The sequence below is a fragment of the Rhinopithecus roxellana genome, chromosome 9 (assembly GCF_007565055.1).
Source record: "Rhinopithecus roxellana isolate Shanxi Qingling chromosome 9, ASM756505v1, whole genome shotgun sequence".
NCBI classification, from domain to species: domain Eukaryota; kingdom Metazoa; phylum Chordata; class Mammalia; order Primates; family Cercopithecidae; genus Rhinopithecus; species Rhinopithecus roxellana.
The window spans coordinates 77623104-77650227 of NC_044557.1; the positions used below are offsets into that span (position 1 = coordinate 77623104).

Sequence of the window (27124 nt, forward strand, 5' to 3'; positions counted from 1 at the left end):
TCTTGTCCTCTGCTTTATAAAAAGGTTATTTGTTTAATGACTTTCTCCCCTTCATGTTACTAATTTATCTTTCAAAAATGCCTATTATTTGAAGACTTTTCTAGACTTAAACGACTACTGCTGCTACTACCACTTTTTCTCTTATTTCTATATCTCTGACATTTTTCTCTCCGTTATGGAAGTTTTCTTTAATGTTACATTTAAATCCTATTGAGTATTTCGTATACATGTATTTTTTATATCCAAGAGGTTTCTTTTGTTCTTATTTCTATAGAAAATTGTGTTCAAGTTTTATGTATTTCAGAGAACAATTACATTAGGTTTATTTGTTCATTTTAGAAGTTTTCTTCTGTTCTTATAGTCCTCTTTTTTCTTTCAAATTTTTCAATTCTATTTGCTTTGGACTTTAGCTTCTATGCTAGAGAACTTCTTCAGATGTCAGATAATTTTTGTTTGCTGTTTATAAGTAGCTAAGTAAAATGCTGAATAAATGTTCTGAGTACAAGTGTGGTGTTTGATACATTCGTACTTTACTGTGTAATGATTGTCTTTATTGTTTTGTTAAGAGACCCATTATAACAGCATTTCTTTCCTATTGAACTGCTTATACTCTAAGTAAAATAATTCTCAATCACCTGCTTAGAGAATACAGACCTAGCTGCAACTTTCTGAGTTAAGTAGTGAAAAATGTGTGTGGATCATGTGTCAGTATTTTGCATGGAAACACTCACTTATTCCATCTCATATTTGTATTGTGCCTCTCTTTTCAATTGTATCCGAAACCCACTATTCAGAGACTGTTTTACCCCATTCAGAGACAAGACCTCCAATATTTGGCTGAGGTAGAAAATGGGAAGTTGCCTAGCTGCATGTTTTTGGTCCTCTTATTGCTTCTTAATTGAATTTTGAAGCAATCTTCCTGCTTTAAGCATGACTTTTACTGCCTCTTTTAGAGGTTCTTAATGCCACCAATTCATTAGACTTCCGGGAATTCTGAGATATAAATTGGATTGCTTCTTAGATTTTCCTACTAGTGACTTAAGATTCAACCTTCCAGTGACTTCTATGTCTGTTACTACTGCTTCATCTGATTACCAGCTTCCAAAGTATTGTTTATTTGATTTTAATTCTCTCCCATTATCTGTATTCTTATGCATTTGTGCCATTTAAAAAGAATTTAATGTTTGAGATGGGTTTCAGGAGAGGGTAATAGACCATGAGTTTCCTCTTTTATCTAAACACAAAATTCCATATCTACCACTTACACATTCATTGGAAATTGTATAAATGAACTATGATGTGGACATCACATTAAGTATATTGTGCAGCAGGTTACCGACTTTAAAACCCTTCTTCAATCTATAAGAATTATTTCTTGTGACATATTTCTTGTGACATAGCAATCTTGTTTATGAATAAGTATGAAATAATTATAAAAGTACACACAGATGATATTTTAGAAGATTTGGAGTTATTATTTAGCAAATGTATTGGATATGCCTGCAAATAAGACTCATTCTGATTTAAATTAACTTCAGTGTACACAGAGTTTCATCTTATGTGACTAAACAATATAGAGCAACATGAGCATTGTGGAATTGAAGGTCTTAATTTCCATAAGTGGAAAAAAATACAAAACTTTATGGAATCACGAACCAATTGTCTTTGGGGGAAAAATCTATACCAAAATATAACATTATTTTAAACACGTTCACATCTGCAGGTGTTTAACGTGGTGAAACAGTAAGGGACACTGCCATGCTGCCTTTGAGCTATTATACTAAAAACTTAATTACTCTATAATTATGGACAAAACTACATAGTGAAATATACAAGATGCATTGCTATAATATGTAACTAAATGTAGTTGTCAGTAATACTATGTATTTCTGAAATGATTGATCAATTGATTTGTTCCAATTGTTAGTATAACATATAGAGTGTACTCAACAAACAAGTAAGTGAAGTTAAAAAAGAGAGGAGAAAGCAATGAATAACTAGAGCACAGAGGATTTTTAGAGCAGTAAAACCTATTTTATATGAAACTATGATGGTAGATATATATTGTATATTTGTCAAAAGCCGGAGAATATACAAAACCAAGAGTAAACTCTAAGATAAACTACAGGCTTTGAATGATAATGATTTGTCAATGTAAATTTGTCCATAGCAACAAATGTATCATTCTGACTTAGGATGTTAATCCTGGGGGAACATGTGAGTGGGGGAAGGAGATGAAATCTTTCTGTATTTTCTGCTCAATTTTGCTATGAAACAAAAATTGCCTAAAAAGTAAAGTTTTTAAATTTTTCAAAAAAAAAAAAAAAAAGCCAAACATAGTAGTTAATATTGATGCAGTAAACTTTAATAGGCCTCCGTAATTTTAACCCTGTTATAATCTTTCACAGGGGCCTATACATAGCTTATAAAAAAGTAGCTTTCACATTGTTTAACTGAGCCAAGAAAGATATTTACTATATATTTTATTAAAGTCTTGGCACTTTATTTCTTTAAATATTTTAAAGAATATTTATATAATATAAATAAAAATTTAAGTATTTATTTATTTAAATACTACATATTTCATTAAAGTGTTGGCATAGGTTACAGAACCTTCCTCCATCTTCAGTTGCCCCTGATCTCTTCCACCTACTTCTCTTACACTGTTCTAGTCCCCACACTTAATTACAGGTCATTCATTGTGCCTCTACTTCACTGACATGAAGAGATCAAAGACATTTAATGGTTGTCCTTATATTGTCATTTGTATTATATCTGCAAAAGCAAGTTACTGAACTACTTTTTTCCTTTCTTTCTTATAAAATCACTCAATACTGAAAACAATTTCCCATGACACTGCCCATTACCCTATTCCAAGCTCTTTTTTTTTTTTTTTTTTTTTTCAAGCTTCAGGTGCTTGTTAACGACCTTTGTATTTCGGGAAATACATGTGATGTTGAAATCTCTGGAACAGAAGCAGACTATTGAAAGAGCTGAGATCTAGAATCCTTGGTATTACAAGTCAGAAATAAAGGTGTTTTGAAACTGAGCCTTCAAATGGAATTGGAAGGGTAGGAAATATAATCATCTCTGTGATGATTATGATTTTCTTTATTGAGTAGGAATGCCAGAGAAAATACAAGTCCAGTTAAATGTGAATTTCAGATAAGTAAATATTTAATATAGGTATATCTCAAATATTGCAGGAATGTTCTGTATTTTTATTTGCTAAATCTGGCAACCCTAATTTTGGGGATTCTGGATAAATGAAAGAGGAGGGTTCTCTAATGTACATTAGACTGCATTTCTCACCATCATGGTGAGAAAGAACCTAACAGTGAGTAAAAGTTAAATAAATATATAGATACTTAACTACTGTTCCGATCTATAACTACATCTCTATTTAACTTTCACTTGAATATATATATTTAGTATTCACATCATATATATATATACACACACACACACACACACACATATATATAGTGCTCAATGTTAAGGGTTTTAGAACAAATCCATATCCACCTCTTTGCCTTCACTTCCTCTCAGAGGATAAGTTGTACATCCTTCTCATACAGATAATAGAGGACAACTTATGTCATGAGGAAAGGTGTCATCCTTGCCAAATACTTTCAGTTAATTTATTAGGAAATGTCATTCTCTAATAAATATTGGGGGAAACTTCAGTCCCTTTCTCACTCCATGAGACACTTATCTGATTATTCTCTTTCATGATAGTTTCCTTTTGTCTTTTCTCTCTTGAGTTATTCGCTACTTGTCTGCAAATGTTTTTTGGACTCCTCTTATTTTTTTATTTTTATAGAGTCATGGGGCCACAAGAAAAAGAAAAAAAAGTCATTCTACTGGAAAACTCTGAAAAAATATATTTGATTTGGCTTTTTAATTATCATAAAAGCTCACTTGGTGAAGATGGAATGAAAGACTATTCAGAAGAAGGGACATTTTGCAAAGCCAGAGATATGAATACACAAGACTTATTTGGGAAAGGTGGGCAGATTGGGGTGAACAGACTTTAGAAGATACTGCCCTTCTAATGGACAAATGGACACAAAGTTTTAAAGACATTTTGGGGCCGGATTGTAAAGCATCTTGTAAACATTGTTGATTACCTTAGATTTTAGCCCACAGTCAGAGGAGCACATGAAACATTTTCACAAAAGTTAAAGAGCATGACGAGGATGTTATTTTTTAAATGTAGTTATGAAAAGAAAATCAAGGCTGAATTGGAACAAAGAACAGGAGAAGACTAGAGATGACAGAAGGAGACTTCTTCAACTAGAGAAAAAAAAGTCTTGAACAAGTGGTAAACTAATTATTTTGTATCAGTCAATTAAAGTCACTTTCACACTTAGGAATTTATCATGGTGTTTTATTTCCCATTGACCAAAGACTGAAATCTTCCTGGCATTAATGACACCTATGATTTAAATTCACTTTTCTCATATAACAATTTCTTACTCTACTTGTTTGTCTAAGCGTGTTCTTAAAACTTGTAGTAAAGTGATTTTAAAAGGATCTCAAGCCCTGACGTTCTGTTTGTGCAACCTCAGGTAAGTACTTAACCCCTCTGTGGAACAATTTTCTTACTTGTTTTATTAAAGCATGGTCTGTGTCTACTTTGTCCATTATTGTATTTTAGCCCAGAGTATATGACATAAAAAGTGCTCAATAAACATTCACTGATTAAATAGAGTGATAATAATATCTGCCTCATATATAGGCTGAGCATTACTAATCCCAAAACCTGAAATTCAAACATTCTTCAAAACCCAGGACACTGTGAGTGTAGACAAGATGCTACAAGTGGAAAATTCCATGTCTGACCTCATGTGATGTGTCACAGTCAAAACTTTGTTTCACGTACAAAATAATTGAAAGTACTGTATAGAATTGTCTTCAGGCTATATATATATATATATATATATAATGTACATATAAAAAACATAAATTTCGTGTTTAGACTTGGGCCACACCACCAAGACATTTCATTATGTTATGCAAATACTCCAGAAATAATCCAAAACAGTTCTGTACTAGACAGTGGTCCTATGGGGATGGAATCGATGCATGCAGGGGATAAGCATCTGTGAAGAAGTAAGCAATGTTAAAAAGTTAGCCTGGTTATTATTTGGTGCCAAATCTTATATGTATGTATTATTATTACTGTAATGCTGTTGGGTCTACTTATCAAAGTAATGTATACTTACTGTAGAAAATCTTCAAATTATAATAAATTACAAACAAGCAGACATTATTATGCCATGCAGAGATAATAAGCAGGATGTGCTTATCTCCAAGCTTTTTCTATAGAAAATACATATTTTAAAAAGATCACATAACAGAATATTTTATACATCATTTTTCTATCAATAACAATTGTAAACATCATATAACTATTTTATGACATAATCTTAATAGTTTGAAATAATTTATATATTCAACAATGTCTTTAATTATCTGTTTATTAGATAGCACTATATTGTTCTAGGTGGACAGAACTAAATGGAGAGAATGTTTTTTATGTAAAATTCTATTTACTGAACAAAATGCTTACCATAAGTGGACTCAGCATTGGTGTCATATAACTAACTATATTTGGTAAGCATATATAATCTTTATAAACATATAAAACAGTAAAAATAAACCAATTAATATTGGAATAATCAGTACATGAATACGTCTTTATTTCTGTAATACATCTAAAAAGATTAATACAAACTTCAAGTTACTGTACAGTGGTTACCCTTGTGGAATTCGTGTTGATACCAAAATTGATTCCTATTCTAGCTTTGCTTTTTATTAGCTTGGGTGACCTTCAGCAAGATCCTTCATATTCATCAGCTCCAGTTTTTGTATGTGTAAACTGGAGATAACCACATATGGATTACTTAATATCATAATCACTCTGTATATATGCCATTATCTTACTAAATTTAATATATATATTGTATATACATACTATACATGTGATGTATTACCGGTGTGGAATTGGAGTTGAGATCAAAATTGATTCATATTCTTGCTTTGCTATTTATTAACTTGTAGCTATTTATTAGCTCCAATTTTTGGAGCTGATGAACATACACATACTAAATTGACAAAGAAAGTCACTAACCACCATTTTAAAATATCCTTTCGTTTCCTTTCACTTCATACGCTAACTCAGAAGGGTTGTGTTTGTTTTTGTTTTGTTTTCTTAAAAGAAGTCCATAATTACATTTTAACTTAGTATTAAAATTTTTTTGGACAGACGGAATGATCATTTATTTTGCAATGTTAGACATTAATATAACTTAATCATTACTCCCTTAAAGAAGTAGAGGAAGTGTTAGCAATAGTAGCCTTACTGAAGCTCTCTACTGACCATTTCGGAAACTGCAGCCCATTTTCCTGTTCTCCATTTAATATAATTAATACCTTGTTTTCATTTGGAAAATGTGCAGGATTATCAAAATCCCCACAATAATTAAACAGAGCCAACGTTAGAGATATTGTAATCTGAAATTACTTAAGGAGACAAATCAAATATTTAATTTCCTGTTTGAAATAAATTATTGCTCTCTAATTTCAATTTCCAATAGATGTTGAGTGTTAATTATCACTCTCATTATGCTAATTGGAAACAAATTGTACTTTCATGATGGTATTAGCTTAAAGTATATACATTTAAAATTAAACATATATTTAAGTATATATAATTTCAAATATATATAGTATATATTTGCAACTGAAAACAACAGCATCTTGAAGACAGTTCATTTGTATTTTCTTTATCTGAATAGCTTCTTAACAAAATGCCAATGACTAAAAGACTGGAACTCATAAATAAGTTAATATTTTAGACAATTCTCAAGGGCAACAATTGTGTGCAAGTCTGTGTAAAACTTAATTTTCAAATTCTTAAGCAAAAATTATTATCAGAGTGGTGTGGTTAACAGACAAAATATTTTGGTTAACAGTCTTTATTCATCATTGAGAATAACTGGTACCAAATGGATTATTGTTGATCTGTCCGCATTTTTAGATTGCCATGACTATTTTTAAATAAGATGGCTTCTAGTATACAATATGATCTGGGAGGGATAATATTATAAGCTCTATTTAATAACACCTTAAGTTTAAAATGCCGTTTTTTTTTTAACTAATACATTTTAGGCGAGATTGTCCTGACACAAGATATGAACACATCTACTCAATAGGTTGAAATGGCATTTTTAGCTGCCCATTTTCATGGAGGATGGGAAAATAGAAGCCCAAAGACACTGAGCAGCCTGCTCAAAGCCACAACATTAATTAATGATGGATGTATATTTTTATGTGAGGTGAATGATTTTTTCCCATCACACTATCCTGCATCTCATCACTATGGAAATCATAATTTCCATAGCCTTCTAAAGTTCTTGGGAAATGGAATACATTAAAAAATTACTTATTAGAGATTAGGAAAAAGGACAGAAGTATCTGGAGCTAAAGATACTGCTTCCCATTGCTGGAGCTGCTCTTCCAGGTGGATGGCCTTGATTATTAACGTGAGTAATGAGAATAGTGTTTGATTCTATGCTGACAACTCTCACAATTATCTCCAGCCCAAATCTCATCTGTGCTTCAGATTTATATACCCAAATGCCTGTTTAACATCTCCATTTAGATGCCTCATGGGAATCTCAAATTTCACATGTCCAAAATGGGCTTCATGCTTTTCTTCCCAGCTTTTGCCGTCTTTAGTAAATAGCAGCACTTTACCAATTGTTGAAACGAGAAAGTTGAGAATTGTCCTTATTTCTGTGACTTCCCTTATTCTTTTTTTTTTCTGATTCATCTGTGGATTATACCATATCTACCCCCAAACTATATTGCACATTTGCGCCCTTCTTTCAATCTCCATTGCTACCACCTTATTTCAAACTCACCAAGTCTCTCACTAAGATGCTGCAATATGCCCCTACTTGGAATACCTATTTCCATTTTTGCCTCCTTGTAATCCATTAGACTACACAGCAAGAGTGACAGTCTTAAAAGGTAAATCATAACATGTAACTCCCAGTTTAAATGTTTCACTCGACTCTCATTTTGTTTATAATACCATCCATGGACGAAAATGTCTAAGTGTCCTGGTTTAGTGCACACTATACTACAGCTGAAGAGGCCTCTTTTCAGTTCCTTGAAACAAAGCAAGTCTATTTCTTTTATTTATTTATTTATTTATTTATTTATTTATTTATTATTTTTATTATACTTTAAGTTCTGGGTTACATGTGCAGAACCAGCTGGAAGAAGGCAGTAAGTGTAGAAATACATTTGCTTCATAACAAAATGAAGATGAAGCAAATCTATTTCTACACTTGCTCCCTTCTTCCAGTTTTATCTTAAATGTCACTGCCTCAAACAGCCTTTTATTTTTTTTAATCTCCAGTTTTTAATAGCATTTATGCAAAATAATTGCTGAACATGACATATGTTTCTTTATTATTTATGAAGAACAAAAATCTCTTCTGTGTAGAGATTACAACTATTATGTTCATTAATTGCTCCTAGTGTATTGTGCAATCTGTGGTGTCTAGAAAGTGCTAAATAAGTGCTAGTTGAATTAATTAATTAAGTTGAAGTAGAAAACTCACCAGGAAGCAAGATCCGGTTGAAAGGACCTCTCCAGACTATTTGCAGAGAAAACTTCATGTGAAAGATCTCCTTGTATTATTTTAAACTAGATCTCATTGCATAGGTTTACCCATGGATTAAAATCTTTTCCTATGGTCATAACTCTGCTAAAAGGATTCTAAAATGCTAAAAATAATTCCTCATTTCAAAGCTGTGTTTTGTAGATATTTATTTTCTGAACCACTGCTAGCATCATTTCAACAAAGCAGTGAAGTTCATTGAGAGTATAGTTTCCTGTATTTTATAATAGATGTTCTCATATATTATAAAAGTTCAAAATCCTCAAGTGGCTTACTGTCAAAGGTTAATTGAAATTAGTAATAACACATTTCAAAATTATGATTGAACCTCTACTCCACCAGTCTTTTCCACTCCTTATGTGAGTCAGAATGACAAAAATCAACATTAAAACTTGAGTTAAATAATAAATTATTTGACAGTTGTTTATTAGTTTGATTTTTGTTTTTGATAAGGATACTATACATTATCAGGAAATACATCATAAAATACAAAACTTGTGCATTATTCATTAATCTAAAAACAATGAAACTTGAATTTTTAAATAATTACGTGATATGACAATGTTTTAAAGGTAGCCCTGCTTTTCAACTTTGGCTATTATTACAACCTGAGCATTGTGCAAAGAGACAGCATGTAACTTTTGAAATAAAAATTGTATGTTGATTTTTAAAAAAACCTTTAGAGCAGGACGTTTATTTCTAATTTATTCCATGTAAATCAGAGTATTGCATAATTCATTCAATTTATGAATGCATTTAATAATTGTATATTTATGGAAAAATCAAATATGCAATTTTTCATTTATTTTTCTCTTCAGATGAATAGGATTGTTTTTATTTTATAAAAGAAATTTCAACATAGATGTTTTGGTATTATACATCCTATAGCTATAACCCAAACTGCCACAGCTAGTATGCCACGTTTTGTTACTAAAACAGAGCCACAAAGCTGTAGAGAAGTAAAGTAAAGCAAAAACAATGCTCTATTGATGGCGCTTTCACAAAATTGTAAATTTACTGGAATCATGCCAAATCGTAACACTTGACTTCATATTCATTCTATTGCTGTAAAACAGGGCTAGTATAAAGCAACTTTCACTGCATAATGGCTGCTGTTTTTGCTTAAAATTAATTGCACATGTGTTTAATTGTATAGCAGCTCTTGAAAGTGATTATATAAAATGTTATTTCTTCTCAGTCTTGCTTGGATATCTCAAATTATAGTTCTCTAACTCTGAAAGCAACAATGAATTTTAATAAAGGGTAGGGTTTGCAAATTATTGTTGCCTGGCTGCTGCTGCCAGTGAGTAAAGAGCCTCTTTTAAAAACTAAATGAGGTTCTATAGTCTTTGTTTACTTGCAAGTCAGAAGGAACTACAATTACTTGATTAGGCCTCCAGAGGGCACTCTGAAAAAAGACTAGATGATATTCCTCTGAAGTATCTGTGGAGATGCCACCATCTTGAAAATGCCATTGACGTATGATTGTTCTAAAGCCTTTCTTTGATATTTCCTTTTATTCTGAAAAATTTCCAAAAAGTAATATCTGTATTCTCAAAGCACTTGGTAAGCACTTATGTCAAGTTTGCCTAGTTTTTCCATCATTCTTAGAACCTTATGTAGTTCAGGTGCACTTCTATATAAAGACTGAATTAGATGAATTTCTTTGGTTCAAACTGCCAACTCTAGCTGTATTCAACTTGGACGCAATGTAAGATAGCAACTTATCTATAGGTATAGACTTTATACTAACATGTAGTATAGATTTGAATATATAGCTCTGCAATGAAGCTGAAAGGAGAAAGTACGCTTGAAACAAATTTGAAATCAATACATTTTTCACCTGAGCAATTGTCTAAGCATTTGGCACTTTGTTAGAACAAGACTAGTATTTGACAATTTATGGAATTACAGAAGAATAAGTTTTCACTGCTGATCCAATTTACGGAGAAACCTATATTTTTCAACTGAATTGAAAAATAAGTTCTAGAGTTATGTACTACTGTAGGATGACTGTACTTAACAATAATACAGTATAGAGTTTCTAGTAAATAGTTAGAAGGAGGATATTGAACATTATCATCCCCCCAAAATGATAAATGTTTGAAATGATATATATGCTAAAGACCTGACTTGATCACTATACATTATATGTATTGATACATCACTATGTAGCCCATAAATATGTGCCAATATTTGTCATTTAAAAAAATTTTTTAAATGTGTTTTTATAATGATCTCTCTATTTTATTTATTTACTTATTTCCTGAGACAGAGTCTCTGCTCTATTTCCTGGGCTGGAGTTCAGTGGTACTATCATGGCTCACTGCAGCCTCCACCATGGACCTTTTGGGTTCAAATGACCCTTTTGCCTGAGCCTCCCAAGTAGCTGGGACTACAGGCATGTGCCATCATGACCTTCTAATTTTTTTTTTCTTTCTTTCTTTCTTTTCTTTCTTTCTTTTTTTTTTTTTTTTTAAGAGATGGAGCCCCACTTTGTTGTCCAGGCTGGTTTCGAATTCCTGGGCTCAAGTGATCTTTCGGCTTCTGCCTTCCAAAGTGCTGGAATTATAGGCGTGAGTCACTGCACCTGGTCAAATGTTCTGTATTTATGTGAATTTTTTTCCAATATAATTAAACATATAATTGAAATATCAAATACCACTGAAGTGTTTATAGTGAAAATTTAGTTCTTAAATTCAAACCTTTCTACTTCCTCATGCTATTTATCAGTCCAGTTCCATCAAGACAAAATCTTTTAACATTTTTTGACTTTTTATTCCAATGGTAGTTAAACTAAACATTTGTAAATAATGTGTACAGACTCATCTTCCTTGTTTTATCTACTTTCAACATGTACTATTAAATTTTTCTTATATAGGTGAGAGTTTCACTCTTTAACAATGTACTATCTCCTCCTCCCCTGTCCTCTTTTCATAAGTATGCATCTATTTTTAGTTAAATCAATGATGGGTATTTATGAATTGGCTCCTTCACTGGAGATTCAACTTGTGAATGAATATACATATTTCCTCTGTGGAGTAAACATATATTTCCTCCCATACTCATGCTTATTAATCACCTCATTTTTCACTTGAATAATTTTCTGTCTTAATATTTTTTTCCCAAATGCTCTGCCAATTTCATCATGAAGAGGTAGATATCTTAGATTTATGTTTTTCCCTGGAAATCTCCTTTCCAAAATTTTTAACTCTGCCCCAAGCTTTTCCAGATTTTCTTAAAATGTCCTATTTTATTACAGGAAACTAATGCCCTAGATAAATAGACTTCACTGACACATTTCACAAGCTAAGGAAGAGCCAGAGAGTTTCATGGTATTTCACTATATCACAGAACTCACATATCACAAATGTGATTTAGGCTTTTGGGCTCTTACTCCAGGCACTGCTCATTTTTTAACAAAATAAGGTAGATATGTTTTCTATTTAAAATCATAGAAACATTCTTTATCACAAAACAAAAAGTTTTACAAATTAAGCTTATAAAGTAAAAAAGTTATTGAAGTAAGAACAATTTTTAAATAAATTTAGTAAGTCTAAATGTACAGGATTTTAAAATTCTCAGTAGTATAGAGTAATGGACTAGGTTTTCACATTCACTCACACTCATTCATTGACTCAGCCAGAGGAACTTTCAGTCCTACAAGCTCCATTCATGGTAAGTACCCTATACAGGTATACCATTTTTAAAAATATTTTATACAGTATTTTTACTATACCTTTTCTATGTTTAGATGTATATGTACTTACTATTCTGTTACCATCATCTGCAATATTCAGTATGATAACATGCTGTATTAGTCCATTTTCACACTGCTAATAAAGTTATACCCAAGACTGGGCAAATTACAAAAAAAAAAAAAAAAAGACATTTCATTGGACGTACACAGTTCCACATGGCTGGAGAAGCCTCACATTCATGGCAGAAGGCAAGGAAGAACAAGTCATGTCTTACATGGATAGCAGCAGGCAAAGAGAGAAAGAGCTTGTGCAGGGGAACTCCTTTTATTTTTGAGATAAAGTCTCACTCTGTTGCCCAGGCTGGAGTGCAGTGGTATGATTTCAGCTCACTGCAACCTCCGCCTCTTGAGTTCAAGAGATTCTCATGCCTCAGCCTCCTGAGTAGCTAGGATTACAGGCACCTGCCATTACGCCTGACTAATTTTTGTATTTTAGTAGGGACAGCGTTTCACTATGTTGGCCAGGCTAGTCTCTAACTTCTGACCTCGGGTGATCCACCTGCCTCAGCCATCCAAAGTGTTGGGATTACAGGCATGAGCCACAGTGGCTGGCCGGGAACTCCTCCCTTTAATACCATCAGATCTTATAAGACTTATTCATTATCATGAGAACAACACAGGAGAAACTTATCCCCATGATTCAATTACCTCCTACTGGGTCCCTCCTACAACATGTGGGAATTCAAGATGAAATTTGGGTGGGGACACAGCCAAACCATATCACATGCTATACAGATTTGTAGACTAGGAGCAATAGGCTATATCATACAGCCTAGGTGTGTAGTAGGCTATACCATCTAGGTTTGTGTATGTATACTCTATGATATTCTCACAGTGATGAAATAGCCTAATGGTGAATTTCTCAGGACATATTCACATACTTAAGCAATGCATGACTTAATAGAACGTGCAGACAGAAGCAAAAGAATAAAACAATCTTTTCTCTCTTGTGACTATAATTGTAATCAAAATAGACAGAAAAAATGTAATTTTTATTATATTTATTCTATAACCTCCCTTCTGTAAGGAAACACAGATGAAACAACTTCATTAATTTGGGAAAGTAATGATATACTAAAACATAAAATATAACTAATGATATACTATTTTGCATTAGAATTTCAGTTTACAAATAGACTTTACTCACACTTGCTCCTCACCATGCTTTTTCAGGTTAGATGTGGACAGTTATAATCATCTTTTTTTTTTTTTTTTTTTTGTCAGTATAGAATAGAAGCTGACAGTATTGCTCTACCACCAAATATGTCCTGATGCCTTTTTTTTTTTTTTTTTGTATATAAAATTGCACTGGACCACAGCTAAGCTCCTTTGTTTATGTGTTATCGACAGCTGCTTTTGCACTACAAGGATAAAGCTGGTAAATTGTAATAGATGGAAACGATGTGCCCTCCAAAGCAAAAAAGAGTTCTCTCTGGCTCTTTGTTGAAAATGTTTGTTGACCCCCGAGAATGAGACTACAAAATTGCACATGTCCCCCTGTATTTTTGACTTCTTTATAGTTATGCAGCAAATTTCACAATGATACACAAATATATATGTATTTGGATGACGTGGTCATTTGGATTACAGGTGACTTTACTACCATTGCCATCCATCAAAATTCTATACTCTTTTTCTATTTAATTTTCAATACTTCATTATTTTGCAATTAATGATGAAGTAACCAATAATCCTAAGAGTGAAACAATGTTACCTTATCACATCCTGTTCCTGTCCATGTGCATATTCTATTTTTTCTACTTGTCATAGGCAGAAATTTATATTCTTCAGTTTTCTGTCTCGATGATTTCTTATTTGGATGTAGTTTTAAATTTATTTTTCTGTATATTCTCCTCTATTCTCCAGGACCCCAAAACCCCTCAATCCATGTTAATTGCCTAATTTTTACATCCTTCAACCTTTTCCTCAGGCTTGTACAATTATATAGATTCAAATGCACATGTATAGAAGTTCTTAACGTTTTCTCATGTAACTGTACACCTTGGGAGTCTAACTAGATTAGTTTATAAAGATATGGTCCAATTTTTAATGATCGCCTTATGTACATGAATGGAAAACAATGTATTCAATTCTTTGTCTATTGATGGCTATTCAGGGCATTGTCAACTCCATACCTTTTCTTTGTGCGAAACATTATGTTTAGTACAATTCTTGTACAAATATTCATACAAGTTTGTTTCTACAAAATAGTTATTCCTGATGTTAATATTTTCCTTATCTTTAAACCAGTGTTTTTCAAGTAGGCAATCTTGGTATCTAGTTGGGCATGATAAAAATGCAGGCTACTGTGTTCTGCAAACAGATATACTGACTTACTAGGCATGCGGTCGAATGTGGCCCATGTATCTGCATGTTAGTAAACTCCCTATGTGATGATAATGTACACTAAACCACTAATCCATTGCTCTAACTTTATCTAAAAGGATTCTTCTTATGTTTCTTAGTTGAAAACCTTCATCTGGATTTAAGACTTTCCTCCTTGGAATGAACATTGTGGTAGCTACATTGGGACCTTTATTTTTCTTATTCATATTTTTATTCTAATCAAGCCAAAGCTATTACAATTTATTTCAACAAGAATTTTTCCCAAAATTCTGATCTTTTTCTCCTCCCAAAACCTAATAAACATCAATTATTATTATTATTATTATTATTATTATTTTTTTTTTTTTTTTTGACAGAGCCTTGCTCTGTCATCCAGGCTGGAGTGTAGTGGTGCAATCTCGGCTCACTGCACAACTCAACCTCCCAGGTTCAAGTGATTCTGCTGCCTCAGCCTCCCAAGTAGCTGGGATTACAGGCACACACCACCACACTCGGCAAATTTTTGTATTTTTAGTAGAGAAGCGGTTTCACTATATTGGTCAGGCTGGTCTCAAACTCCTGACCTCAGATGATCTGCCTGCCTCGACCTCCCAAAGTGCTGGGATTACAGGCATGAGCCACTGTGCCCAGCCAATATCATTTTTTTAAAGAAGACATCGCCGGGCGCGGTGGCTCAAGCCTGTAATCCCAGCACTTTGGGAGGCCGAGATGGGCGGATCACGAGGTCAGGAGATCGAGACCATCCTGGCTAACATGGTGAAACCCCGTCTCTACTAAAAAATACAAAAAAAAAAAACTAGCCGGGTGAGGTGGCGGGCGCCTGTAGTCCCAACTACTCGGAGGCTGAGGCAGGAGAATGGCATAAACCCGGGAGGCGGAGCTTGCAGTGACCTGAGAACCGGCCACTGCACTCCAGCCTGGGCGACAGAGCGAGACTCCGTCTCAAAAAACAAAAAATAAAATAAAAAAAATAAAGAAGACATTGACAGTGTCAGATTGATCTGGTGATTTGAAAAAAGAAAGATAAATCCTTGATATTCACTGAACTTACAGTACAGGGAGGATCCTGGCAAAGATAAAGATAAACAACAAAAGAAAACAAGTATGGAAACAATTAAAAGATAATATAACGATTTTTAAATAATTAGGACACCTGATATTTAACAATATACTTCATGACATGACACCATTTCCTTGTCTGATTTCAGAATGGGATTTGGCATATTGCCAATGATTAGCTCTCTGCGTATATTTCTGCACAATACTGATGAAATTTTAGAAACTGATGGTAGAATGCTTTGCGAAGTCTCCAGAATTAGATTCAGTGATACCCACCAGCAATAACTGCATTTTAACAGGTTTTAAAACTTCTTTTTCTATGGAAACATTATTTTAACAAATATAATATAATTGAATTAATAAATGAAGCCTTACAGGAAATTTGTGTGTATTTCTTACAGCATATTAGGTCCCCATTAATGTTGAAGAGTTCCGAATCTTTATTACATGGTATACTTTATTTAGCAACGTGGGATAGACGGCGGTCAGAAACCTGGACCAGAGAATCAGACTTTCTGGAATTGGGTTCAGGCTGGACCAGTTACAGGCAATGTGGTCCAAGGTAAGTTTCTTCTCACTGCATTTCAGTATCCTCTTCCATACAATATAGACAAACAGCATCTACTCTGTAGATTGGATGTAAAGAGTAAGTGAGATAAATTATGGAAAAGTCTTTTGAGAATTATCTGGTACATAATAACCAATTAATAAATGTTAGAATTATCTCCATAATAATACATATGTATTCCCAAAATGTTTCTTTTCTGTCCACATTATAATATTATCATATATAAAAGATATCTTTATTTATTTTGATCATTTCCCACAGGTAACTTTGAAATGTTATCTTGAGGTTTGTCAGTACAAACTATGGAGTGTATATCACATAAATAAAGATGAAGAAAGGAAATTAACATAAACATATGAAGAAAAATTTCATTAATCTTTTTTTGGATGGGTGGAGCAAGATGGCCAAATAGGAACAGCTCCAGTCTCCAGCTCCCAGCGCGAGCCACACAGAAGAAAGATGATTTCTGCATTTTCAACTGAGGTACTGGGTTCATCTCACTAGGGAGTGCCAGACAATCGGTGCTGGTCAGCTGCTGCAGCCCAACCAGTCAGAGCTGAAGCAGGGCGAGGCATCCCTTCACCTGGGAAATGCAAGGGGGAAGGGAATCCCTTTTCCTAGCCAGGGGAACTGAGACACACAACACCTGGAAAATCAGGGTAACTCCCACCCCAATACTGTGCTGTACCAAGGGTCTTAGCAAACGGGCACACCAGGAGATTATATCCCACACCTGGCTGGGAGAGTCCCATGCCCACCCACGGAGGCTCCCTCATTGCTAGCACAGCAGTCTGCGACCTAACTGCAAGGCAGCAGCGAGGTTGGGGGAGGGGCGCCCGCCATTGCTGAGGCTTAAGTAGGTAAACAAAGCCTCTGGGAAGCTCGAACTGGGTGGAGCTCACAGCAGCTCAAGGACCCCTGCCTGTCTCTGTAGACTCCACCTCTGGGGACAGGGCACAGATAATCAACAACAACAACAACAACAAAGCAGCAGAAACCTCTGCAGACGCAAACGACTCTGTCTGACAGCTTTGAAGAGAGCAGTGGATCTCCCAACACAGAGGTTGAGATCTGAGAAGGGACAGACTGCCTGCTCAAATGGGTCCATGACCCCTGAGTAGCCTAACTGGGAGACATCCCCCACTAGGGGCAGACCGACACCCCACACTTCACACGGTGGAGTACACCCCTGAGAGGAAGCTTCCAAAGCAAGAATCAGACAGGTACACTCACTGTTCAGCAATATTCTATCTTCTGCAGCCTCTGCTGCTGATACACAGGCAAACAGGGTCTGGAGTGGACCTCAAGCAATCTCCAACAGACTTACAGCTGAGGGTCCTGACTGTTAGAAGGAAAACTAACTAACAGGAAGGACACCCACACCAAAACCCCATCAGTACGTCACCATCATCAACGACCAGAGGCAGATAAAACCACAAAGATGGGGATAAAGCAGGGCAGAAAAGCTGGAAATTCAAAAAATAAGAGCGCATCTCCCCTTGCAAAGGAGCACAGCTCATCGCCAGCAATGGATCAAAGCTGGACTGGAGAATGACTTTGACAAGACCAGAGAAGAAGGCTTCAGCCCATCAAACTTCTCAGAGCTAAAGGAGGAATTACATACCCAGTGCAAAGAAACTAAAAATCTTGAAAAAAGAGTGGAAGAATTGATAACCAGAATAATTAATGCAGAGAACACCATAAATGAACTGACAGAGATGAAAACCATGACACTGAGAAATACATGACAAATGCACAAGCTTCAGTAACCGACTCGATCAACTGGAAGAAAGAGTATCAGCGATTGAGGATCAAATGAATGAAATGAAGCCAGAAGAGAAGTCTAAAGAAAAAAGAAGAAAAAGAAATGAACAAAGCCTGCAAGAAGTATGGGATTATGTAAAAAGACCAAATCTACGTCTGATTGGGGTGCCTAAAAGTGAGGGAGAAAATGGAACCAAGTTGGAAAACACTCTTCAGGATATCATCCAGGAGAACTTCCCCAACCTAGTAGGGCAGGCCAACATTCAAATTCAGGAAATACAGAGAACACCACAAAGATACTCCTCGAAAAGAGCAACTCCAAGACACATAATTGCCAGATTCACCAAAGTTGAAATGAAGGAAAAAATCTTAAGGGCAGCCAGAGAGAAAGGCCAGGATAACCACAAAGGGAAGCCCATCAGACTAACAGCAGATGTCTCGGCAGAAACTCTACAAGCCAGAAGAGAGTGGGGGCCAATTTTCAACATTCTTAAAGAAAAGAATTTTAAACCCAGAATTTCATTTCCAGCCAAACTAAGTTTCATAATTGAAGGAGAAATAAAATCCTTTACAGATAAGCAAGTGTTTAGACATTTTGTCACCACCAGGCCTGCCATACAAGAAACCCTGAAGGAAGCACTAAACATGGAAAGGAACAACCGATACCAGCCATTGCAAAAACATGCCAAAATGTAAAGACCATCGAGGCTAGGAAGAAACTGCAACAACTAACGAGCAAAATAACCAGTTAATATCATAATGGCAGGATCAAGTTCACACATAGCAATATTAACCTTAAATGTTAATGGACTAAATGCTCCAATTAAAAGACACAGACTGGCAAACTGGATAAAGAGTCAAGACCCATCAGTCTGCTGTCTTCAGTAGACCCATCTCACATGCAGAGACATACATAGACTCAAAATAAATGGATAGAGGAAGATCTACCAAGCAAATAGAGAACAAAAAAAAGCAGGGGTTGCAATCCTAGTCTCTGATAAATCAGACTTTAAACCATCAAAGATCAAAAGAGACAAAGAAGGCCATTACATAATGGTAAAGGGATCAATTCAATAGGAAGAGCTAACTCTCCTAAATATATATGCACCCAATACAGGAGCACCCAGATTCATAAAGCAAGTCCTTAGAGACTTACAAAGAGACTTAGACACCCATACAATAATAATGGGAGACTTCAACTTTCCACTGTCAATGTTAGACAGATCAAAGAGACAGAAAGTTAATAAGGATATCCAGGAATTGAACTCATCTCTGCAGCAAGCAGACCTAATAGACATCTACAGAACTTTCCACCCCAAATCAACAGAATATACATTCTTCTCAGCACCACATCACACTTATTCCAAAATTTATTGGAAGTAAAGCACTCCTCAGCAAATGTACAAGAACAGAAATTACAACAAACCGTCTCTCAGACCACAGTGCAATCAAACTAGAACTCAGGACTAAGAAACTCAATCAAAACCACTCAACTACATGGAAACTGAATAACCTGCTCCTGAATGACTACTGGGTACATAACGAAATGAAGGCAGAAATAAAGATGTTCTTTGAAACCAATGAGAACAAAGATACAGCATACCAGAATCTCTGGGACACATTTAAAGCAGTGTGTAGAGGGAAATTTATAGCACTACATGCCCACAAGAGAAAACTGGAAAGATCTAAAATGGACACTCTAAGATCACAATTAAAAGTACTAGGGAAGCAAGAGCAAACACATTCAAACGCTAGCAGAAGGCAACAAATAACGAAGATCAGAGCAGAACTGAAAGAGATAGAGACACAAAAAACCCTCCAAAAAATCAATGAATCCAGGAGTTGCTTTTTTGAAAAGATCAACAAAATTGATAGACCGCTAGAAAGACTAATAAAGAAGAAAAGAGAGAAGAATCAAATAGACGCAATAAAAAATGATAAAAGAGATATCACCGCCAACCCCACAGAAATACAAACTAGCATCAGAGAATACTATAAACTCCTCTATGCAAATCAACTAGAAAATCTAGAAGAAATGGATAATTTCCTGGACACTTACACTCTCCCAAGACTAAGCCAGGAAGAAGCTGAATCCCTGAATAGACCAATAGCAGGCTCTGAAATTGAGGCAATAATTAATAGCCTACCAACCAAAAAAGTCCAGGACCAGATGGATTCACAGCTGAATTCTACCAGAGGTACAAGGAGGAGCTGGTACCATTCCTTCTGAAACTATTCCAATCAATAGAAAAAGAGGGAATCCTCCCTAACTCATTTTATGAGGCCGACATCATCTTGATACCAAAGCCTGGCAGAGACACAACAAAAACAGAGAATTTTAGACCAATATCCCTGATGAACATCGATGCAAAAATCTTCAGTAAAATACTGGCAGACTGAATCCAGCAGCACATCAAAAAGCTTATCCACCATGATCAAGTGGGCTTCATCCCTGGGATGCAAGGCTGGTTCAACATTCGCAAATCAATAGACATAATCCAGCATATAAACAGAACCAAAGACAAGAAACCACATGATTATCTCAATAGATGCAGAAAAGGCCTTTGACAAAATTCAACAGCCCTTCATGCTAAAAGCGCTCAATAAATTCAGTATTGATGGAACATATCTCAAAATAATAAGAGCTATTTATGACAAACCCACAGCCAATATCATACTGAAGGGGCAATAACTGGAAAAATTCCCTTGAAATCTGGCACAAGACAGGGATGCCCTCTCTCACCACTCCTATTCAACATAGTGTTGGAAGTTCTAGCTAGGGCAATCAGGCAAGAGAAAGAAATCAAAGGTATTCAGTTAGGAAAAGAAGAAGTCAAATTGTCCCCGTTTGCAGATGACATGATTGTATATTTAGAAAACCCCATCGTCTCAGCCCAAAATCTCCTTAAGCTGATAAGCAACTTCAGCAAAGTCTCAGGATACAAAATTAATGTGCAAAAATCACAAGCATTCTTATACACCAGTAATAGACAAACAGAAAGCCAAATCATGAATGAACTTCCATTCACAATTGCTTCAAAGAGAATAAAATACCTAGGAATCCAACTTACAAGGGATGTCAAGGACCTCTTCAAGGAGAACTACAAACCACTGCTCAGTGAAATAAAAGAGGACACAAACAAGTGGAAGAGCATACCATGATCATGGATAGGAAGAATCAATATCGTGAAAATGGCCATACTTCCCAAGGTTATTTATAGATTCAATGCCATCCCCATCAAGCTACCAATGAGTTTCTTCACAGAATTGGAAAAACTAAAGTTCATATGGAACCAAAAAAGAGCCCGCATTGCCAAGACAATCCTACGTCAAAACAACAAAGCTGGAGGCATCACGCTACCTGACTTCAAACTATACTACAAGGCTACAGTAACCAAAACAGCATGGTACTGGTACCAAAACAGAGATATAGATCAATGGAATAGGACAGAGTCCTCAGAAATAATACCACACATCTACAGCCACCTGATCTTTGACGAACCTGAGAAAAACAAGAAATGGGGAAAGGATTCCCTATTTAATAAATGGTGCTGGGAAAATTGGCTAGCCATAAGTAGAAAGCTGAAACTGGATCCTTTCCTTACCCCTTATATGAAGATTAATTCAAGATGGATTAGAGACTTAAATGTTAGACCTAATACCATAAAAACCCTAGAAGAAGACCTAGGTAATGCCATTCAGGACATAGGCATGTGCAAGGACTTCATGGTGAAAACACCAAAAGCAACGGCAACAAAAGCCAAAATTGACAAATGGGATCTAACTAAACTAAAGAGCTTCTGCACAGCAAAAGAAACTACCATCAGAGTGAACAGGCAACCTACAGAATGGGAGAAAATTTTTGCAATCTACTCATCTGACAAAGGGCTAATATCCAGAACCTACAAAGAACTCAAACAAATTTACAAGAAAAAAACAAACAACCCCATCAAAAAGTGGGCAAAGGATATGAACAGACATTTCTCAAAAGAAGACATTCATACAGCCAACAGACACATGCAAAAATGCTCATCATCACTGGCCATCAGAGAAATGCAAATCAAAACCACAATGAGATACCATCTCACACCAGTTAGAATGGCAATCATTAAAAAGTCAGGAAACAACAGGTGCTGGAGAGGATGTGGAGAAATAGGGACACTTTTACACTGTTAGTGGGAATGTAAACTAGTTCAACTATTATGGAAAACAGTATGGCGATTCCTCAAGGATCTAGAACTAGAAGTCCCATATGACCCAGCCATCCCTTTACTGGGTATATACCCAAAGGATCATAAATCATGCTGCTATAAAGACACATGCACACATATGTTTATTGTGGCACTATTCACAATAGCAAAGACTTGGAATCAACCCAAATGTCCATCAGTGACAGACTGGATTAAGAAAATGTGGCCCATATACACCATGGAATACTATGCAGCCATAAAAAAGGATGAGTTTGTGTCCTTTGTAGGGACATGGATGCAGTTGGAAACCATCATTCTCAGCAAACTATCGCAAGAACAGAAAACCAAACACCGCATGTTCTCAGTCATAGGTGGGAACTGAACAATGAGATCACTTGGACTCGGGAAGGGGAGCATCACACACCGGGGCCTGTCATGGGGAGGGGGGAGGGGGGAGGGATTGCATTGGGAGTTATACCTGATGTAAATGACGAATTGATGGGTGCTGATGAGTGGATGGGTGCAGCACACCAACATGGCACAAGTATACATATGTAACAAACCTGCACATTATGCACATGTACCCTAGAACTTAAAGTATAATATATAATAATAATAATAAAGAAATAGAGAATAAAAAAAGAAAATCTTTTTTATGAGGCAACATTAATTTACAAGTGTATACATATTTTGTTAAATACCTTATATATACACACATATATGAAGTATGTAAGTGTACATGTAGTGTATATGTGTGTATATATATTTCTGTGTTTATATACTTGTTGATTTCCCTCTCTTTAAATAAATGCAGATATTGAAAATATCAACGAGGGCAAAATATTTTTTCACTTTTTAAATTAAAACACCCATTTGAAACATCTTTTTAGAAAAAGATGAATTTTAATCTGTGTTCCTTTACAAAATGTTAGAAAAGATCATGAATAAGAACCTACCATGAAAGCTTGTGTAGGTTCTTTGTAAGAAAAATAACATTGTTTCTTAGAGTTGACACATTATAATGGTTGATGTTCTTAAAAGAAGAAAGATAGAAAAGGATTTGTAGAAATTCATTATGTGTGACACTGTTTTATGTACTCTTTTCATAAAAATGTGTCACCTACATTGAAGCAGGCAATGTGCTTTTTACTCATGATACAGTGGTAACAGATACCTTCGGTCTTTGGCCTCCAAAAGGTTGTAATCTAATGGGGGACATTTATAAATAATTTAGTAATTATACTATGGTACATGACCTATTTTAAAGGTAAGAGTCATTCCATTATATGTAAGCTGCAAGATATTTCAATAATTCATCTATTATAAGTTCAATAAGAGTATAACGAGTGTTGCTAGTGCCGTACTTAAGAAAAGCACCTCGCCCAGTCTTGTGAATTCAAGGAAGTCTCACAGTGTTAATGTAAAATCCATATTAAAAGTATGAATTGGTCTGAAAAATAAATGTAACATAATTCTTACTAAATTGCCTCTAAATTCATCTGAGCTCTGAGTAAAGCATTAGCTGGAGTGGGGACAAAAGGAAATACATGAGATTTCCAGTATTTCACAATTATGTCTTCCTTATTGATGAAGCAGAAAACACAAAGGATATAAATGCTTGACAAAATTTAATTTTCTCTAATTGTATTCAGTTATTTAAAAAATTAACAAAGAGTCAAGTAAAGGTAATTACTGCTTAAGAAAATGCAATTTTTATCCAAAATGAGTTTGTGTATGGAATATTCTTAGTTTAGCTAATAATTGTTACATTTATTTATTATGTTATTTATCTTTCTATACTTACTTTTAAAAATCCCAAACTTTAAAAATGCCTGTATTTTCTCTCTTTTTTTTACCCTTTTAAAACAATTGACCCTTTATATCAAACTAGCCAGTTTTGCTTCTCCTAAAAGGTGTGTGTGTATGTGTGTGTATGTATGTATGTATGTGTATGATACACAGTATTTTCTAATTTTAAACTATATACTTATTTTATACTCTTGGATTTTTAAAGGTTAGGTTTAGCAACTGGAAGTATCATATTTTGCTTTTCACCAATAATCACCATTTCAAAAAAACCCTATCTCTGACTTTTATAAATATCCATTTCATTTTTATACCTGATTTCCTTAACCAGAAATTTCAGCATGATCCTGAAGCCTTCAATGAAATTACACAGATTCATGGAGTATGAACATTTGAATATCATAATTTGTGCTACACAATTTTAGACTGCTTCAATTAGAAGATTTAGATTACAGAATTGATTCTGAATTTATTAAAATAATTCTCTTCACAAAGTAAATATAGAATACACATAGAATCTATTTCTCATTCCTCAAACAACATTAAATACGAAAAACAAATAATAATGACAAATTTCACAAGTAAAAATGTGCATATTTTGTATATTCTAATCAAATTATCAGTAGATTCATCCTAAATAAAATTTTCTACTTTTATTCTATATAGGAGAAAATTGAGTCTTAGAAAGGCTGTGGGGCGCAGTGACTCAGACCTGTAATCGCAGCACTTTGGGAGACCGAGGTGGGCAGATCAACTGAGGTCAGGAGTTCGAGACCAGTCTGGCCAACATGGTGAAACCCTGGCCCTACTAAAAATACAAAATTAGCCGGGCATGATAGCAGGAGCCTGTAATCCTAGCTACTTGGGAGGCTGTGGCAGGAGAATCACTTGGACCCAGGAGACAGTAGAGGCTTAGTAAGCTGAGAGCACCACTGCACTCTAGTCAGAGGCAACAGAGCAAGACACATTCTCAAAAAAAAAAAAAAAAAGGAATATTAGAAAGGTTGAATAACTTCACCAAGACTACACAAGCAGTCAAGGGCAAACCCTGAATTTAAGTCCACATTTCACTGCCTCCCATGTCCATGTTCTCTCTGTTCCACCACCTTCCAGTCTAGATATCATAATACTCATATACCCTGATGATATGAGTCAAATTATACATATTTTTCTACATCTTAAACCGCTTCTAGAAGTCCCTCACAACGACTGGAAATTGACTTAAGCATCACAACAAATATACTCAAATTTAAAATGACACAAAATTATATATAAGTTTTTATTGAGAAATGTATTTAAATACAGAATAGAGAATAATTTTCTCCTTTAGTAATTTTAGTATGTGTAGTAGAGGTTCCTTTCTTTCCTCAGTTTCTAACTATATAATGGCTAGTTCAATTTCCATTTAAATGTTTTAAGTATCAGGGAGAAGTAAGATCATATCTGGCCTCTGGAAAATCACTGAAGGTCACTAAATAATTTGTTTGTAAAATAAGGAACATAATGCCTAATTCACAGGGTCTTAGTGAAATGTAAATTGACAAGGCATATAAAGCACCTAACAAAATGGATCACTTGAGGTCAAGAGTTTGAGACCAGCCTGGTCAACATGGTGAAACCCTATCTGTGCTAAAAACACAAAAATAGCAAAATAGCCAGGCATCGTGGCATGTGCTTGTAATCCCAGCTACTGGGGAGGCTGAGTCAGGAGAACCACTGGAACCCGGGAGACAGAGGTTGCAGTGAGCCGAGATCATGCCACTGCACTCCAGCCTGGATGACAGAGGAAGACTCGGTCTCAAAAAATATATTAAAAAGTAAATAATAAAAGCATGCAAAGTTCTCAGTTAAGTGAACCAAAACCTGGATAACTTGATCTTAAAATCAGCTCTGAATAGTCATGGCAATATATGCCACCTCAAGAGAAGATTTCACATGCTACTTCTCTATGCTAAGTAATTGAGAAGGTCTAATGTATTAGATTTTGATGTAGACTATCTCTAACTTTCAGGTTCTCACAACAAAGTGCCAGGTATGAAAAAAAGAGGATTTAAATATTGTCTTTCTAAATAAAACGTATTAGGCAAATTTCTAAACATATCTAAAAGTAAAGTAGGAATTACTTCATATTAATAAATGGCTAAAAATTGAAGCATTATTACTTCAGAAAGCTAGGCATTTATAGCTTTGTATATTATAAGACTAGGTCAAAGGAGACCCAGTGTTTAAAAGTTTATGGAGCTGCTGGAGTAAGATAAAGATTCTACATGCAGAATTTATTCTGTTCATAGCATGAATCAGAAAAGCACATTATGGGCAGATTGGTTCATTACTGGTTATCAAAGATGATAGATTAATAATTTTAAGTGAATATAAGAAAATCTGTCGTGGTGAGAATAACCATATTCACATAAAGAATTAGATATATATTGACATCTCTTCAGTAGCAAAAGAAAACTCACTGATTGAAAATATACAATAAGTACAAGTTTAATTCATTTGCAAATAATTCAGCTCTTCCAAGAGTTGTCTTTGTTATTTCTTTTGGCTTCTTATTGCTCAAATAAATTCTTAGTTACTTTACTCTGGCCATGGATGTGGCTACAGACTGGATACATACTGAATTATGGTTTTTTCTTCAAGCTATATTAAGTGCTAATGAAAATCCAGTTAGATGTACCTAACCTGGGAAGTGACTATAACAATTTCTCACCACATCTATATATCCCATAGATTTACACAGGACCTGAATATTATTTTATCTATAAAATGCTTTTCATAAATGTTAGCTGAGAAAATGTTATGAAAACCAAGACAGATTTTAGAAATGCAAATGGAATCTAAAAATCTACCTCTTTTCCTAGAATGTGGGATTTCAAGTGCACTTTCCCTCAAAAGACTTCACAAATATCAATTATTCTCAAGTAATTCA

At 34.8% G+C, this 27124-nt stretch overlaps 1 protein-coding gene across 3 annotated transcripts in view; it reads right to left on the minus strand.

Moving 5' to 3' along the window:
* Positions 1-27124, minus strand: part of CSMD3 (CUB and Sushi multiple domains 3) — a 1308251-nt gene that overhangs the window by 1048309 nt on the left and 232818 nt on the right. The gene's annotated exons all lie outside the window — the stretch shown is intronic.